A 17,755-nucleotide genomic window follows, 5' to 3' on the forward strand; every position below is an offset into this window, starting at 1 on the left:
CTTGATATATACTTTTTAGGATACTAATTGTATCTTTCTACCCTTCACTTTCTGCCCTCCAAAACCTCTCACAAATCTCCACTTCATCGTTTCTCATCCATGGTCTTGCCTTCCTTCTTTACGTGTTGTTACATACGTGTGTGTGCAAGTATGCCTGTGTATTCCCAAATATATAATTATAACCTGCTTAGTCCATATAATTTTACTTGCAAATACATGTTCTCAGGGGTAACCTTGGCACTGGTGCCAACCAGTGTGTTCTTCCATGGGGAAGATGACTTCTGCTCTCAGCCTTTCATAGTTGCTTGCGGTTCTTTGTCTAGGACTGAGGCCTCCTGAGCCTTCCCTGTTCCATGTTAACACTGGTGTTATATTTATTCAGGGTATTTTAGGGAGCCACGTGGGTGAGACTTCTTAGGGGTAGGTAGCTTCTCTGGCACTTCTAGGAGACACAATCTCACTGAAAACTCCCTGGATTTTACAATCTCCCCCAACTCCTTCTGCATTGATGTTTGATCAGGTACAGGATTGTGTTGTAGATCTATCAATAGGAGCTGAACTCACACACTGGCATTCTGATTACTTGTAGTTTTCTGTAATGGTCTTGGTCTATTTGCAAAGAGAAGTTTTCTTGATGGAGGTTAAGAACTATACTAGTATGTGGGCACAAGGCCAAATATTTACAATGTATTTAGGGACTATGAAGGTTTAGAAGAGTAGCAGCTGTGGGCACTCTTCTAAGATCCATGCCCTTCCTGGCCCTGGTTTCCGGTATGAAGTTGGCTGGAGCTGGCTAATTTCCCTCTTGTCGAGCACACCTTATATACAAGATATGCATGCCATTGTTGCAGTATTGGGGTTATCGTGCCGTGCTAGTCTTTGTTGTCACCCATATGCGTCATAGCTAGGTTGGGTTCTTGTTTGCTTTGTTTCTTTGGAAGCTTGAGAAGCATCTTCTGGTACAATTAAAGCCAATCCTCAGGGAGGAGGCTTTCAGGTAAGTTTCATTAGAAGTATCTCTAGGCTCTGTGTCTAAAAATCACAGTGTCTTCAGCAGTTAGAGACTTAGCTTCCATTTATTGGGGTTGAGAGAAAACAACGAAGGGCAATATCAAAGGAAAGTAGTATTTTGAAAGTCTTTTGGACAACTCTGACCTATCACTCAAAAGAAAGGGTTTCTTATGCTTGGTGTTGGTCTTTTTGTTGTTAGGCAATGTTTGACCAGATAAGAAATTTTCATATAATTTTCATTATATTATAAATTTTTATGTAAATAATTAGGTTAATTAATAATTTAGGTAAAATGTTAGGTTAGTTAATATTATGATTCCTTCATAATTTTTTTAGCCCTACTGCTGTTTGACTCTTCTTTGCCCTTTTCTGTATTCATCTTCCTCCCTTTTCCCTAAATAAACAGCCCCCCTTTTGTCCTAGTTCCCTGATAAATCATTTGTTAATGAATAGGATGTATATTCCTTGCTGTTTGGATGGAATGCCCTATAGCTATCTTTTTAGTATATTTGATATAAGACATCATTTAATTCTGATGTTGATCTGCTTATTTTCTGCCATGATGATCTGTCTATTGGAGAAAATAACAAATTAAAAATCATCTAATATTTATGAGTTCAAGTTAATCTGTGTATTTATTTATTTACTCATTTATTTATTTGTGTGCGTTTTCTGAGACAGGTTTTCTTTATGTAGCTCTGGCTGTCTTGGAATTCATTTGTAGAATAGGCTGACCTCCAGGTCACTAAGATTTGCCTCCTGATTGTTGCGACTAAATGCACATACCAGCATACATGGCCTAATCTGTCTTTAACTCAAATAGTATATTTTTATGAAATTGGGTGCAATAGATTTTGCTGTATACATGTTTATGATAATGTCTTCTTGGTCATCTGTTTTCTTGATTAGAATGAAGTATCTTCCTTATCTTTTTTGATTAGTTTTAGGTTGAAGTATTCTGGCAGGTATTAGATAGCAACTCATGTTTTTTCCTTGACCAATTTGATTTGAATTCTTTTAAACATTCTTTCACTCTAGAGCAGGGCCTATCTTTTTATTTTATTTTACTTTTATTTATCTTCCTCTTATGTATTACACCCCACCAGTTTCCCCTCTCTCCTCCTCTCCCAGTCCCTCTCCTGCAGCTCCCCTGTCCTGCAGAGGTATATCTTCCCAACAAGGGCAGACATCCCAAGGATATCAATAAAACATGGCATAGCAAGTTACAATAAAACTAGGCACAGCCCCTCATATTAAGGCTGGATGAGGCAACCTAGTAGGAGGAAAAGAGTCACAAAGGCTAGTGAAATAATCAGAGACAGAACCACTCCACTGTTAGGAGTCCAAGAAGAATACAAAACTACACAACGATAACATTTAGAGCAATGCCTATCTTCAAAGCTTTATTATTTTGCCAACAACAAATACATGAGTTATGTTTATTGATTTATCTAGCCACTCTGTCTTTTTATTGGAGTTGTAATGCTGTTAATATTTACAGTTATGACTGAAAGATGTGTGTTGATTTCAGTTTTTATGTTGTTGGGTTTGGGTGTTGATTATTTTCTTAGTGGTACTTTATGTTAGTAATCACAGCTTTGTATTTCTTTCTACATCCTGTTGGATATTCTCCCTTTTCTCTTTCTCTTCAGCCCAAAATATTGCTTCTTGTATTTTGTAGTTTTTTTGATGGATAAAAAAATTTAAAGCTGTTCATATCATAGACAAAATTTCTTTCTCTTTCAACTATGGCAAATAGTTGTCTTATCAGCCTAGGTTATCTTTCTTGGCCTTTTAGAACATGCATTGTTCTAGGCTCTTTTGGATTTCAAAGTTTCCATTGCAAAATCAGCATCTATTTTCGTGTTATTTATGTGATTTAATTTTTTTCTCTTGCAGCTTTCAGTACATTTTCTTTCTTAGTGTTTGAACTGTCGTAGGCCATTTGAAGTTTAGTTTCTGGTCTTATGTATTTGGTGTTTTGTGTATTTTCTATATCTCTATGGATATTTTTTCTTTAGTTCCATAGTTTTTGTCTATGATTTTGTTGAAGATATATTCTGTGTCTTTTCCCTGTAGTCCCACTCCCTCATTTCTTCTTATAACTGTTACATTTGTTATTTTCAAGGGATTCCATATTTTCTCTATGCTCCTTCCCTGTCTTTTATTTTTTTTCTATTTTTTGTTATTTAAATCTAGATCCTCTACTTTATCTTCAACTCTTGATATTCTATCTTCTTCTTGATTCATTCTACCTGTAAGGCTTTCCTTTGAAATAACTGGTTGTATTACTGGGGTTTTTAAATTCCATTTTGTTTCAACTTGAGTTCTTTTCAATGTTTTTATCTTTTTACTGAATTCTGTTCTCAAATTCTGCATTGTTCTTATAATTTCCATGAGTCTTATGTTTGTGTTTTCTTGGGTATAATTAGCCTCCTTAACCTCTTGTTATTTTTTATTATTATTATTGTTAGTATTACTATTTTTATTATCTTATTATAATTATTCTAATGAAGCTCTTTCTCCATAACTTCATTGAGCTGTTTCTTTGTGTCTTCTTTAGACTTCTCTATTATTATTCTCTTAAATTCTTTGTCCTGGGCTCATGTATGTAATTATAATTGGAAAAGAGCACTATTAGACTGGTGACTTTTTGAAGATAGATACTGCCTTGATATTTCATGTTGTTTGTATTTTTGTAGTGACATCTGCATATGTAGAGTTTTTGTATTTTCTTTGTCTGATATGGACAGAGAAGGTTGGTGCAGAAAGATGTGGGATCATGTAGGGCCTAGTGATGTGTTTATCAAAAAGAGAGGAGAAATATGTTTTGGTGGAAGTGTAGTCGGGTGTGGGGGAAGGGGGAACTTCCATGGGCCCATGCTGAGGCAACCTTTCCTGCTGAGGGACCAGCCACATGATGTTATAGCATAGAATAGAGTTTATTTAGGACATGGGGAGGGGAGTTAAGAGGGTAGTAGAGGCAGAGAAAGGCAGAGAGAGGGAGAGAGAGAGAGAGAGAGAGAGAGAGAGAGAGAGAGAGAGTAGAGAAAGAGAGGCCATGGCCATGGGCACTTGGAGATGGGGGGGGGGAGAGAATGGGAAGGAGGGGGAAGCAGTGAGGGGTCAGAGTGGGATCAGGAAGGCAAGAGCAAGAGTGAGAGAGGAGGGAGCAAACAACCCCTTTTATAGTGAATCATGCTGTTGCCAGGTAACTGTGGGGCAGAGCTTAGATGAAATGCTAACATTCTCCCATTTTGGTTTAATTAAGAAATTAAAAAAAATTATAAAGAATTGATGGTGGAGCCTTAATAGGGTCATCGTGATCTTTAGCTACTTCCTGCTGGTTTTGGGGTGACATGTCTCTAGGAAACCTAGAGCAGTAGGTCTGGGAATGTTGGTCTAGTCTTAGGAGAATTAGCTGCTTCATTGTCATCTAGGTTCTGTGGAACTGTCTATGGATAGATAAGGAGAAACAAGTCCAGTAGAAGCATCCTGTGTCTGTGAGAGGAGATTGGAGCTCTGGAGATGGTTTCTCTGGAGCTGTCCTGGATATAGTAAGTGCCTGGACTTGACAAGATGCTGAAACACACACACACAGAGACACAGACACAGACACAGACACCCCCACACACACATACACACACACCACACACTCACAGAGAGAGAGACAGACACACACACACACACACACACACAGAACAGAATACGATTGAGTGTGTTTGGGAGAAAAAAATGTTTTCTTTAGATGTAAATTTAAAATTCAGAGGAATCCCACCCTCTGGAATAGGTAGTAAGTGGAAACTTTAGGCTATTGATTAGCAGATGTACTTATCTGAGTGGAGTCTATTTGGCCCATGAGACGTAGTGTAGCTCATATGTTTCTAAAAGAGATAACAATATGAGTCAACATGAACATTCATTAAGATAAGCTTTTTGTAGAGCAGCAAGAACAAGAATTTGTGATTATCCAGTGGAATGTTTCAGTAGAGTTAGTCAATTTTATAAGAACTTGAATAATCTTAGGACAGTGGCATAGCAATAAGAGGAAATATGAAACATTTAATTGATGTTAACTGAGTTTAGGTAAGGAAGTAGCAGATGACACCCGTGAAAACTTACATTTGAACTGTTGCTGGAAAATGAGTTTAGAGATCTGTTTTGTAGACATCAAGCTACAGTTACCTTAGCTGTCAATTTAGTCAGAAATTTGGGGAAGAATAAACTACAATCTTAGCACTCATATATCAATTAAAAAAATGACAGTTCATTTATAGTCCACTAGCTAACAGTTCCTTGTGGTCTCTGTGGTCTCCATGGCAACTTGGACAGAGTCAGTCTGGCTTTCAAGCCCAGAAGACACAGGGCCTTTTTATGAAGAGCCCCTTTTTTCTCTGTGGATCAGATAATGCATGAAATGAGAAGGGTCTCACCTTGACTCAAACAAGTTGAGGTATTTGACTCTGTTTGTGCACAGTATTGACCAAGCCCAGGCAGGGCCATGGCTGTACCTTTCAGTAGTTTTCATTCCATACTTCAGGCAGTCTCCTGTAGCTTTGTCCATATCTTCTGAGACCTTGTGGCGTAAACTGTTAGGCTTCACGAGATTCTGTCTATCATGCGCTTGAATTTATATATATATATATATATATATATATATATATATATATTTATATATATTATATATTTATATTATATTATATATTATATATATTATAAATTATATTATAAATTATATATATATAATTTATATATATATATATATTAACAAACTTCTGACAAGATTAAGAGCTATATCAATTGGTCACATCTGAGTTATATAACTTGTGTTTGTTAAATTACATATTTGAGAATGTATGTAGTAAATATAGGACACTACAATTTAGGGGCAATAGTAAAAATCATTTATCAAGGCAGGATAGTGTAAGTAGAGAAAGACGCATTTTGCATTAGCAGAGAAACACTTGGCATTGTGGTCATAGAGAAACACTTGGCACTGTAGTCATAGAGAAACACTTGGCACTGTAGTCATAGAGTTGGTGTGGAGGACCGGAATGTAAGAAGAAAGCTGGCAGCAGTGGCATAAGATGATGGTTACAGACAGTGAGCTTACTCTGGTGGGTTCAGGCCTGGGACATGAACTGAGCAGACAGGCCGGGAGAACAGGCTTGTGGCCTGGGCACTTATCACTGATGAGAGAGATTGTAAAGAGAGCAGGTTGGTCCTCGGAGCAGAGCTGGAGACAGGCAGGTGTGCATGTGCCGTTGAGGCACCAGGCACATGCCGGGCGTGTGTGTGTGTGTGTGTGTGTGTGTGTGTAATGCATGCACAGTCTGAAGAGCACAGATTGTGAGGAGCCACAATAATGGCGTCTACTCCTCCATGAAGTGCAGGGCCATGGTGCTGCTGAAGGCTGTGGCAGCAAAGGTGTCAAGGGGCAGGGTTACTGCTGTGGTATGCATGGATCACACACAGGCAGGTGGGATGGAGCTTCCTTCTGGTAGACGGAAGCCCCAAGCAATGCTCCAGGCTGCTGCGGCCCCACAGGCCAGGTGAATGGGGGCGGGGGAGGGGGGAAGGAAGAGCCTCAAGTATCATCCCATCTCCTAGTAATGAGTGTGCTATTCTTGTGGCTAGTGACTAGGCCAGCCTCTCACTTGCCAAATCCCTGGCAGATCTCTCTCTCTCCCTCTCTCTCTCTCTCTCTCTCTCTCTCTCTCTCTCTCTCTCCTCTCTCACACACACACACACACACACACACACACACACACACACACACGGAGGCTCACGGCTGCAGCGGGCCCACACAGGACATCCAAAAGCAAGTACAGTCGTGCTCAGAGTGGTCAAAGAAGGCAGTGGCCACAGCGATGGGCAGATCCGGCAGGGCCAAAGCTTCTTTTCCTGCAGCTGTGAGCTGAGCAGGCAGGCAGGGCCTGGTGGAGCCTTGACTGGCTGAGCGCAGGAGCCTTGCATGAGAGAACGCAAGTCTAGGGGCAGCAGATGGTTGCGAATGTGGGAAAGCAACTGTCTCAGCAGACAGCGTCCCTGGCAGGATATAAGGGGCAGGGCAAGACCTGCTTCTCAGGCACTCAACCAGGCGCTGAGCAAATACTGAGAGGAAACGCCTGGCAGCAGCCTCAGCGCCCGGCGCTCATGAGCGAGGGGTGAGAGGGAAGCCTCCTCTCTGGATCACTAGCGAGGGAGTTGTTTTAAAGTGCCAGCTTAGTGGCCATGTAGAGATATTGCTTTCTGCTTACTGTGAATTAGTCCACAACATCCCAGTAGGTAGGGACTGACCCATAGGTGAGAATAGGGTTATTAACTGCCTTTACCAGCATCCTGAGGGCATTATTAATAACCAAAGATTTCTAGCACAGGTCATCACATGGGGGCTGGGGGCTATGCTCTGGGCTGTGTGCTCTTGATTTACCGAGACCAGTTTACCCAGGCCTGGGGGTTTCTCAGCAGTGAGAAAGAAACTTTCTCAAAGGAGAGAGAAAAATCTCACCCAAGGGAAAAAGTTCTAGAATAAGGGTCAGTGAAAAGACTGAATGTCTCCATCCTCAAGAGCAGCACAGGGGTAGCTCCAAGCTCAAGAAAGCTCCCCTGGGACCATGCAGATGTTGACTCTGACCAGTGGGGAGAGGGGGCTTACCAGTTTTCTGAAGTTTATGCTAGCAAGCATTGGATCTCCATGTGATAGCAGGGAGGCTGAAAACCTTTAGAGTTTCTAAATTCAAGTTATAGCACCATATGATGTGTTTATAAAAAATAAAGACAGGAGGAGTATGTACTGGTGGCTGTGTAGTCAGGTATGGGGTAAGGGGAAGCCTTCCCAGGCCCATGCTGAGCCATCCCTTCCCGCTGAGGGACCAGCCACACAACTGTATAGTATAGGATAGAATTTATTCTGGGCCTGGAGAGGGGAGTTGAGAGGGTAGCAGAGGCAGAGAAACACACAAGAAAGTGAGAGAGAAAGAGAGAGAGAGAGACAGAGAGAAAGAGAGAGAGAGAAGAAGGAGAAGGAAGAGGAGGAAGTAGAGGAGGAAGAGGAGGAGGAGGAAGAGGAGGAGGAAGAGGAAGAGGAGAAGGAGGAGGAAGAGGAGGAGGAGGAGGAAGAAGAGGAGGAGGAGGAGGAAGAGGAGGAAGAGAAAGAGGAGAAGGAGGAGGAAGAGGAGGAGGAGGAAGAAGAGGAGGAAGAGGAGGAGGAAGAGGAGGAGGAGGAAGAAGAGGAGGAGGAGGAGAAGGAAGAGGAAGAGGAGAAGGAGGAGGAAGAGGAGGAGAAGGAGGAGGAAGAAGAGGTGGAGGAGGAAGAGGAGGAGGAGGAAGAGGAGGAGGAGGAGGAAGAGGAGGAGGAGGAGGAGGAAGAGGAGGAGGAGAATTAGATGCCAGCCATAAGCAAGTGGAGAGAGGGGGAAGGGACTGAGGAGAGGGGGTTGAAGGGTGAGGGAACAGAGCGCAAGCAGGAAGGCAAGACCAAGAGAGAGAGGAAGAAGCAAACAGCCCCTTTTACAGTGAGCCATGCATTCCTGTCCATTGCCAAGTAAGTGTGTGGGGAGCTTAGACAGAAGGCTGACACCTAGAGGTTGCATAGGGCTTAAGTGAGCAGAGGAGACTGGGCTGGTGTGAAAGATGTGTATCTTGGTCCAAGCAAGGGCTTTGGCAGTAGATCTAGTAGGATGTGAAGAGGGAAGGAACAGGAAGAATCATCCAGTTAGATCTGAGAAAGTTGTGCAAGACTCAATTGGCTGGGAAGGTTGGATATGGTATCGGAGAGGCCTGTAGGTAGGGAAGGATAGAGTGAGTCATGGTGGAAGTCTCCTATTAAGTAGTGATCACACTAGATCAAGGACACTACATGTTGGCCCTGGGGTAAATATGGGGAGTGGATTTATGAGGTTGTTTGGAGGAAAGGATCAGGTGAATTCAACCTGGGAAAAGATGTGAATGATCTGTCTGCATAGAGGCTGATGTGTCATTGAATTTTTTTTGATAGTTAGATTGATTCAAAAGTTTGAAATGGAAGACAATAGGAATGGAAGTGTTCTTGTCACATAATGCAAAAGGAATAACTCAGAATTTTTTTAGGAAGAATCCGAATGTGATGGTCATTCTCATCTTCTTGAAGAATGGAATAATTACATCAATTATTTGATAGTCTCTCTCTCTCTCTCTCTCTCTCTCTCTCTCTCTCTCTCTCTCTCTCTCACACACACACACACACACACACACACACACACACACAAAATGTGTTTCCTTATGATACCAAGAATTAGAGTCAGTACCCTGTACTTATTTGGAAAATACTCAACTTAGCTATATCCCATACCTTTGCAGACATAAAAATATGCTTCCTGAACAAGTAATTGCTTTTTAGATGGCGCCACTCCACGAACTTCCTCAGTGAAATCCCATGGCCCAGGTTTCCTGAACAGGCTAGGGTTCTGTTTCAACTGAGTTTTCACTTTCACGGCTTCATGTGATGGCTTTTCTTTATGCGGGGAATTTGATTTCTGCAACATTGTCTGGCCATCTGAAATAGTCAATATTCTACCTACTCATGTAAAACTAGTACCACATTGAGAGCACAGCTAAATTCTTCTGTCAGCTTGAAATGTTTTGTGGCTACCTTGGACCACAGTTGCAGTGGCCTCTGGAACATACGCTAGGAAAGCATTTGCCTTGAACTTGTCAGGAAAACCCTAGAGTGGCAATGTCAGATCAGTGTGCTGTCTGAATGAATTTGTACTTTCACCAGTTGGAGCCTGCCATGGGTAAACTCTTGTCCTCCAGCTGTCTTTGTTATTGGCCCTATGGAGATCATGAAGTTTTTTTTTCTTTTCTTTTCTTAATGATACTAATCTCTTTAACAATGACAACTGCATCATGTTTGAACTTTCTGGTACCTCATTCCTTATCAAATGACATATTTTCATATTTTTCTTCCTCTTTCACAGTGAGCTGAACGAGCAATTTCCACATGCTGGATGCTACCCTTTGTTAAAATTTCTTCCAGCAAGCAAAACAAATTAATCAATCACTCCTGTATGCCAGCCTTTTCAGGATATAAGGATATATGCATACACACACACACACACACACACACACACACACACACACACACATATGTATATACATATATGATAAAAGCAGAATGAAGTCTGATTTTTTCACACATACACACACACACACACACACACACACACATATATAATTGAGGATAAAAGCAGAATGAAGTCTGATTTTCTCTCTCTCTCACACACACACACACACACACACACATATAATTGAGGATATAAGCAGAATGAAGTCTGATTTTCCTTTTGCCAGACTACAAATGTGAACAGCATCAAGCCAGCGTCTCTGTGGAGAGGTTTCCACATGGAGAAGTTTTCCTGCTTCTCCTCTGAGGTCTCGTGAGACTGGCCTCTGCTGTCTACATTTCGTTTCTCATTCTGGTTTTATAAACTAACAACAGAATGGCCCGTTAAGTTCTGCTTACGGCATTTTAGAGCATCTCTGTCAGTTCAAAATTCTTTCATGTGCTTCCCACTTCCCACTTCAAAAACTTTACAGAACACATGATCAGTTATGTTTTCTTCATATCCATAATCCTCCCCATTTATACTCATTTTCTGCATTAGTTAATATTTCTGATGACTACACCAAAACACTGTCAGAAGCAAGTTGAACAGGAGTTTGGCTCATGGGTGGGGAAGGAATGAGGCAGGAACTCAAGGCACCTTGTCAAACTCTATCTGTAGCTGGGAAGCAGAGAGAGAGAGAGACAGAGAGAGAGAGAGAAACTGGTGCTCTGCTCGCTTTCTTCTTCTGATTTAATCTAGCCTCCAGCCAGAGGATGGTTCTACCTAAATCCAGAGGGAGTCTTCACCCTGGATAAACCTTCCTGGAGTAACCTGGTAGACACACCCAGAGGCATGTTTCCATGGTGATTCTGAATCTACTCAGGTTGATACTTAAGATTGACCACCATAGCATGTATTCATTACTATTATGTAGAACAGTTTCACCACCTTAAGAAATTCTTTAGCCGGGCAGTGGTAGCGCACACCTTTAATCCCAGCACTTGGGAGGCAGAGGCAGGTGTATTTCTGAGTTTGAGACCAGCCTGATCTACAGAGTTCTAGGACAGTCAGGGTGATGCAGAGAAACCCTGTCTCAAAAAACAGAATAAAAAAATAACAAACAAGCAAAGGAATTCTTTGCATTAAGCTTATTTAATGCTTTCTATCCCTTCATTTCTGAAATTGTTTACTGTCTCTGTAACATATTGGAATGCCATATATAAAAGAAATTATATAACATTTATCCTCTTTATTGGCTTATTTCACAGTTAAATGCAACTATTTGTAGATATAATTATAATTAATATATTTCTGTTTCTTGCATTTCTCCCATGCATAAATACATGTGTATATTTATATACAAGTTGTTGTGTATGTCCATTAATATATGCAGGTATATATGTACATGAGTCAACATGCATATGAATTCAGAAGAAATCTTAGGTATCTTTTATTAGGTAACAACTAACTTGCTTTTGAAGCAATGTCTCTCTTTCACTGACTTGAAACTTAATGAATAGCTGAACTTGCTGGCTAGCAAGTCCAAAGGTTGACATTTTTTTTCCTTTCCAGACTTTGAATTACAGGCCCACCTACTTACACATGATTTGGCATATCAAATTTAAAAGATAAGACCTTAGAAATGCATGTTTACTTTTGTAGTATTATATAAGGATTTATAAAGTTTTATTCCTGTATTTAACTTAACACTTCATTTCATAGGCCCCTGAAAATTTACCCAAACTTTTTGAAAGCTTGGGACTGTTTCATAGGCATACTAACTAGACCTATGATAAACGAGAAGAGCTATTTGTAAATGGAGAGCCACACATAGATTGGAAGTGGCTACTCTGCCACCCATGTCAGTATGGTCATGCTTAGTGACAGATCTGTGTGCAGACTTGGAAGCTTTGGGGAGAAAATACTAATTATATAAGGAGAAGCCAGACAGAGAAAGAAATGACCAGCAAAGTTGTCTGTGCTTCATTTTCAGACAAGTCTCCCTCCTCCTTCATTACCGCGCTCTCTGTACAGCACCTGTGCACTCCCTTTCCAGGCATTTAAAGACTTTCTTTTTATTTGAGATAACTTCTGTGTATTATCCCTGGAGATGGAGGAAACATACAACAAAAACCAACCAAACAAAAACTTTGAGGATTATTATTATTATAAAGAGATTACTGGAAACTCAAGTCCTCAAATTCTTACCATTCTGTTTGTGATTATTTTCTTTATTGAGTCCCTGAGATGACCTCACAAAACTCTTCCAGAAATTCCAGGAGCAGGCATTGAAAATCAACTCTGTCCTGGAATGCTCGAGGGTATGTAGTTCCTTTGTTATTAAAGTTGCCTATTTTTGTGCTTGGAGAAGTTGATATACCTTCCTGCTCTCTGTTTCAGTCCTCTTGCCCAAAATTTGTCTTATTGGAAATTCTAAGGAAAGGAACCCTTTCCTTACAAAAGAGATGACAATCCTACAACACACATAGGAGCTACAGGAGCAAGCAACTAAACCCAAACAAACCAGCTAAAGAGACTTTACTTTCTGATCTCTTAGTTGAAGTCTCCAATACCTAAACAAATACTGTTATTTTGCTTTTATTTTTTTTTTTTACTTTGTTTTCTGTTTCAGAATAAATTAGACAAATGGCTGTATAGTTTAGTAATTTTTGCATCTTCATACAGCTATCAACCAGATAGTAGGAAATGAGCATACATAGAACAATATTTCCTGAACTTATGTAAATGGTATCCTGTAGTAATATTTTGACATTTCATCCATGTTCTCTTAGATTTTTATTGCATATGCAATTATATGCAATATATTACATTATATATACATATAAATATGTGTATATGTGGCACATAATTATAGTTGTAGAAGTACTTAACTAATACTTATGGCAAATACCCTAAAATAGTATGTTTGAAGGTTATATAATATTCATGGTACCACAATCCTATCTCTTCTGCACCTGCAAATTTTGTTATTGTGAATAAAGTTTTTGTAAGTCCTTAAATGAAAATTATTTTGTGCAAGAACCAGTCTCAACTTGGAGAGGGGTCCTGAGAAAGGGGTATTTGAGAGCAGTGAAACAAATAACTCTAAGTCAAATTGTAGGGTACACACTGGTGGCCTGTGTTCTGCTCAAGATGGCTCCCTAGACAGCTATCTGTATATAGTGGTTGGCTCTGTAGTCTTTTCAAGATAACTTTCTGCTAGAGACAGGTTTCTCATGCTAGAAAAAAATTCCAAAAGCTCTCTGGATAGTTCATGGGTTTTCTGATTGAAGTCAGAAAAGCTGCTATAAAACATTATTGCATTTTCTGATCAAGTGAGAAAGCCTGTTAGAAAAAAAAAATCTAACAGTGAGTCTTGGATTTTCTGATCAAAATCAAAAAACCAGAAATTTTTTTTCAAAAGCACTGTGCTAACTCTCAAAGCAGTTCTCTCTGTATCAGTGTTACAAATTATTCTAAAAGAGCTATGCTAGCTCTCAAAGTAATTCTGAGATTTCTGATCTGTTAGAAAAATTCTGAAAGATCTATGTTTGCTTTCCATAGATTTACCAACAAAAACCAGAAATTATGTTAGAAAAAAGTTCTAAAAGAGCTGTGTTCACTCTCTAGAGATCTCCAGACAGCTCAGCTCTCACTAGAAAAAATTCTTAACATGAACTGCTATTGAACTCTGCTAGGTCAGTGCATGCAAATGAAAAGCCCAGTCTTTTACTTACATATCAATTCAATCATTGACCCAGATTGCCTTTCAATTATTCCATGAGTCAGCATCACATGACCTTACCTCTTTGACTCTCAGAAGACGGCAAGTACATCTTTTTTTTTTTTTAAACATTGCAAATAAATTCAAGAATCTTCTGCCTTTGTAAACTTAGCTAGGTGGGATCTTGCTCTGTGATCACCCCTCCATAAATTTTCTTATTTCCTTCCTTAGTATTTTTCTGACAAGCTGGCTTATGGTGAAGCTGCATCTGTTTATATGGGTACAAGAAGCCCCTCATATAATTTATATTGCATCCCTATATTTTGTGTAGTTGATAAGCTCTATGTTTTTGCACTCATATTTTCAGTGTTTGTTCCCAAACCTGAAGAGCTGTTCTGAAGGTCACAGGGTTCTACCATTTTGCTGAGATATTGACACACCCTTGCCTTCTTGTCTGTCTCTAATTATCATGGAGTCATTAACCTTGGCAGAGAGGACATTCCTTGAGGGATAAATGTGAAAATGTGACATTATTATACAACCACGTCTTATGCCCACAGCAACTATCAATAATTGTAGAGTCCCATGCCCTTCTGGCTCTGTTCCCGGGGTGGGAACCATGCCATGCAGTCACCACAATGGGCAGGCAGGACTTGGCACTTTTGTAAGCATATAGAATAATTTTCTTTTTTTGTTGTCTTAGAGATGAGCCCATGACATCATGGATGCTGGACAAGCACTTGTACTGAGCCATCTCCACAGCCTCACTTTCTTTTGCACATAATTACTTTAGGTAATTATTTTAGGACACAATTTCAGTGTATGGTTGCTTTGCTGCAAATTATTCATAGGGGTAAAATTGGTTAGTGCTCCATGCTATAGCAAATAAGTTTTTAATTTGTACCATGTACATGGCAATCTGGTGCTGGTAGGTCTTTACATTTTAAGTGTCCCTACTTACATAGCTGCCATTGTTCTCCTTTTGTCCTTACTTCATATCATGACCCTCCTTCTTTGATTTAATTGGTTAGCAAATAGGCTGTCTACTATAATTTCCTTTAATTAATACTGGACTTCTGCATTGAAAACTAAGAAAAGGAGACATAATTGATAATGATAATTTCTGGTGATACAAGGGAAGGAAATTGAAATATGCAAAATACTTATCACCCTATGTTCAAGCACACTATACACAAATTTCAAGGAACCATATATATTAGTTAGGGTTCTCTAGAATAATGCAACACATATATACCTACATAATACATATATGCATACATATTACACACACACAGACACACACACACACACACACACACACACACATACACACACACAGGGATTTACTATAATGATTTAAGGTTGTAGGCCAGCTAATCCAACAATGGCTCTATATGAATGGAAAAAAATCTAAAAATACAGTAGCTGCTTAGTCCATGAAGTTGAAGTTGGATTTCTCAACTGGTCTTTCCTCAGTATATGATGTATTCCTAAAGAAGTAGGCTCTAATGCCAGTGAAGCAGTGAAAGAATGGATTTGAAAGAGAGAGAGAGAGAGAGAGAGAGAGAGAGAGAGAGAGAGAGAGAGAGAGTACAAGTGGGCAAAGGGAAGAAGGGAGCCCCTTTCTTCCATGTCATTTATATTGGCTTCCAGTTGAAGGTATGGTCTAGAATAGAGGAGGATCTTCACACATCAAAAGATCGATCCATTCTTATCTCCTTCTACTAAGCTCAACTCCAAATGGATCAAGTACCTCCACATAAAACATGACACACTGAAACGAATAGAAAAGAAACTGGGGAAGACCCTTGAGGACATGGGCACAGGGGAAAAGTTCCTGAATAGAACACCAATAGCTTACACTCTAAGATCAAGAATTGACAAATGGGACCGCATAAAACTACAAAGTTTCTGTAAGGCAAAGGACACTGTCAAAAGGACAAAACGTCAACCAACAGATTGGGAAAGGATCTTCACCAACCTTAAATCCGACAGAGGGCTAATATCTAATATATACAAAGACCTCAAGAAGGTAGAACCCAGAGAACCAAATAACCCCATTAAAAAGTGGAATATGGAGCTAAACAAAGAATTTTCACATGAAGAACTTCGGAGGGCTGAGAAACACCTTAAGAAATGTTCAACATTATTCATTAATCATTAGGGAAATACAAATCAAAACGACCCTGAGATTTCACCACACATCGGTCAGAATGGCTAAGGTCAAAAACTCAGGAGACAGCAGGTGTTGGCAAGGATGTGGAGAAAGAGGAACACTCTTCCACTGATGGTGGGATTGCAAGATGGTGCAACCACTTTGGAAATCAGTCTGGCGGTTCCTCAGAAAACTGGGCATGAGACTTCCTGAGGACCCTGCTATACCACTCCTGGGCATATACCCAGAAGATTCTTTAGCATGTAATAAGGACACATGCTCCACTATGTTCATAGCAGCCCTATTTGTAGTAGCCAGAAGCTGGAAAGAACCCAGGTATCACTCAACGGAGGAATGGATAAAAAAAAAATGTGGTATATTTACACAATGGAGTACTATTCAGCCATTAGAAACAATGAATTCATGAAATTCTTAGACAAATGGATGGAGCTGGAGAACATCATACTAAGTGAGGTAACACAGTCTCAAAAGATCAATCATGGTATGCACTCACTGATAAGTGGATATTAGCCTAGAAACTTTGAATACCCAAGACATAATCCACATATTAAATGAGATCCAAAAAGAATGGAGGAGGGGCCCCTGGTTCTGGAAAGACTCAGTGCAACAGTATAGGGGAATACAAGAACAGGGAAGTGGGAAGTGGTAGATGGAGGAACAGGGGGAGGGAAGAGGGTTTATGGGACTTGTGAGGACTGGGGACCCAGAAAGGGGGAAATCATTTGAAATGTAAATGGGAAGGGATGGGTGGGAGAACAGAGGGAGGGAAGGGGGCTTATGTGACTTTTGGGGAGTGGGGAACCAGAAAAGGGGAAATCATTTGAAATGTAAATAAAAAATATATCGAATAAAATTAAAAAAATATAAATAAAGAAAAAAAATGAAGTGGGAAAAAAAAGAAAGATCTGGAATTAAAGGTATATCTTTCCACCTCAAAGATCTGTATTAGAAGTGGGTTGACCCACATCAAAACATTTAATTAAAAAAAAAAATCCCTCAAAGGTGTGCCTAGTTGTTTGGGTTTTCGTTAATTTCAGATGTGGTTAAATTGACGACCCAGAACAGCCATGACACCACAGTTGATGTCTTCTTATTTGCTCACTTTGTGGCAGCCTGGAACTCTTTAAACTCCGGAGAACCTATGCACTAGTTAACACAATTTTAGGGCTCTATTCTATGTTGCAGGAAAAAAGCTATTCATCAAGGAGCAAAGGCATTTTTCTATTTTTAATTATTATATTAATTTTAAAAATCTAACATATACAACATATTCCATTAAAGTGATTGCACAAGGCTTTGCTTTTACTTGTTTTTTCTTCCTTGTTTCTCTCTTTTTAAAATAAGACTTATTCATTTATTATATGTATATGAATGCACCATTACTCCTCAGACACACCAGAAGAGGGCATCGGATCCCACTACAGATGGCTGTGAGTCATCATGTGGTTGCTGAGAATTGAACTCAGGACCTCTGGAAGAGCAGTCAGTGCTCTTAACCACCGAGCCATCTCTCCAGCCCCCTTGTTTCTCTTTATTTTTCCCTTGCTTCACTGTGCTGGTCCCTCTTTTTTTCCCAGTGGTCCCTCTTTCATGTTCATGTCACATTTGTTTTTATGTTTCATTGGTCTTGTTACTAGTTTCATGACCTACACACATATTTATATATACACTCACATCACATGTCTTAAAAATTAAAACCTAGATTCCATGTAAGAGGGTTCTGATAGAGAACATGTGGTTGTTATCTTGATGAGT

The sequence above is a fragment of the Apodemus sylvaticus genome, chromosome 14 (genome assembly GCF_947179515.1).
Source record: "Apodemus sylvaticus chromosome 14, mApoSyl1.1, whole genome shotgun sequence".
Classification (NCBI taxonomy): Eukaryota; Metazoa; Chordata; class Mammalia; order Rodentia; family Muridae; genus Apodemus; species Apodemus sylvaticus.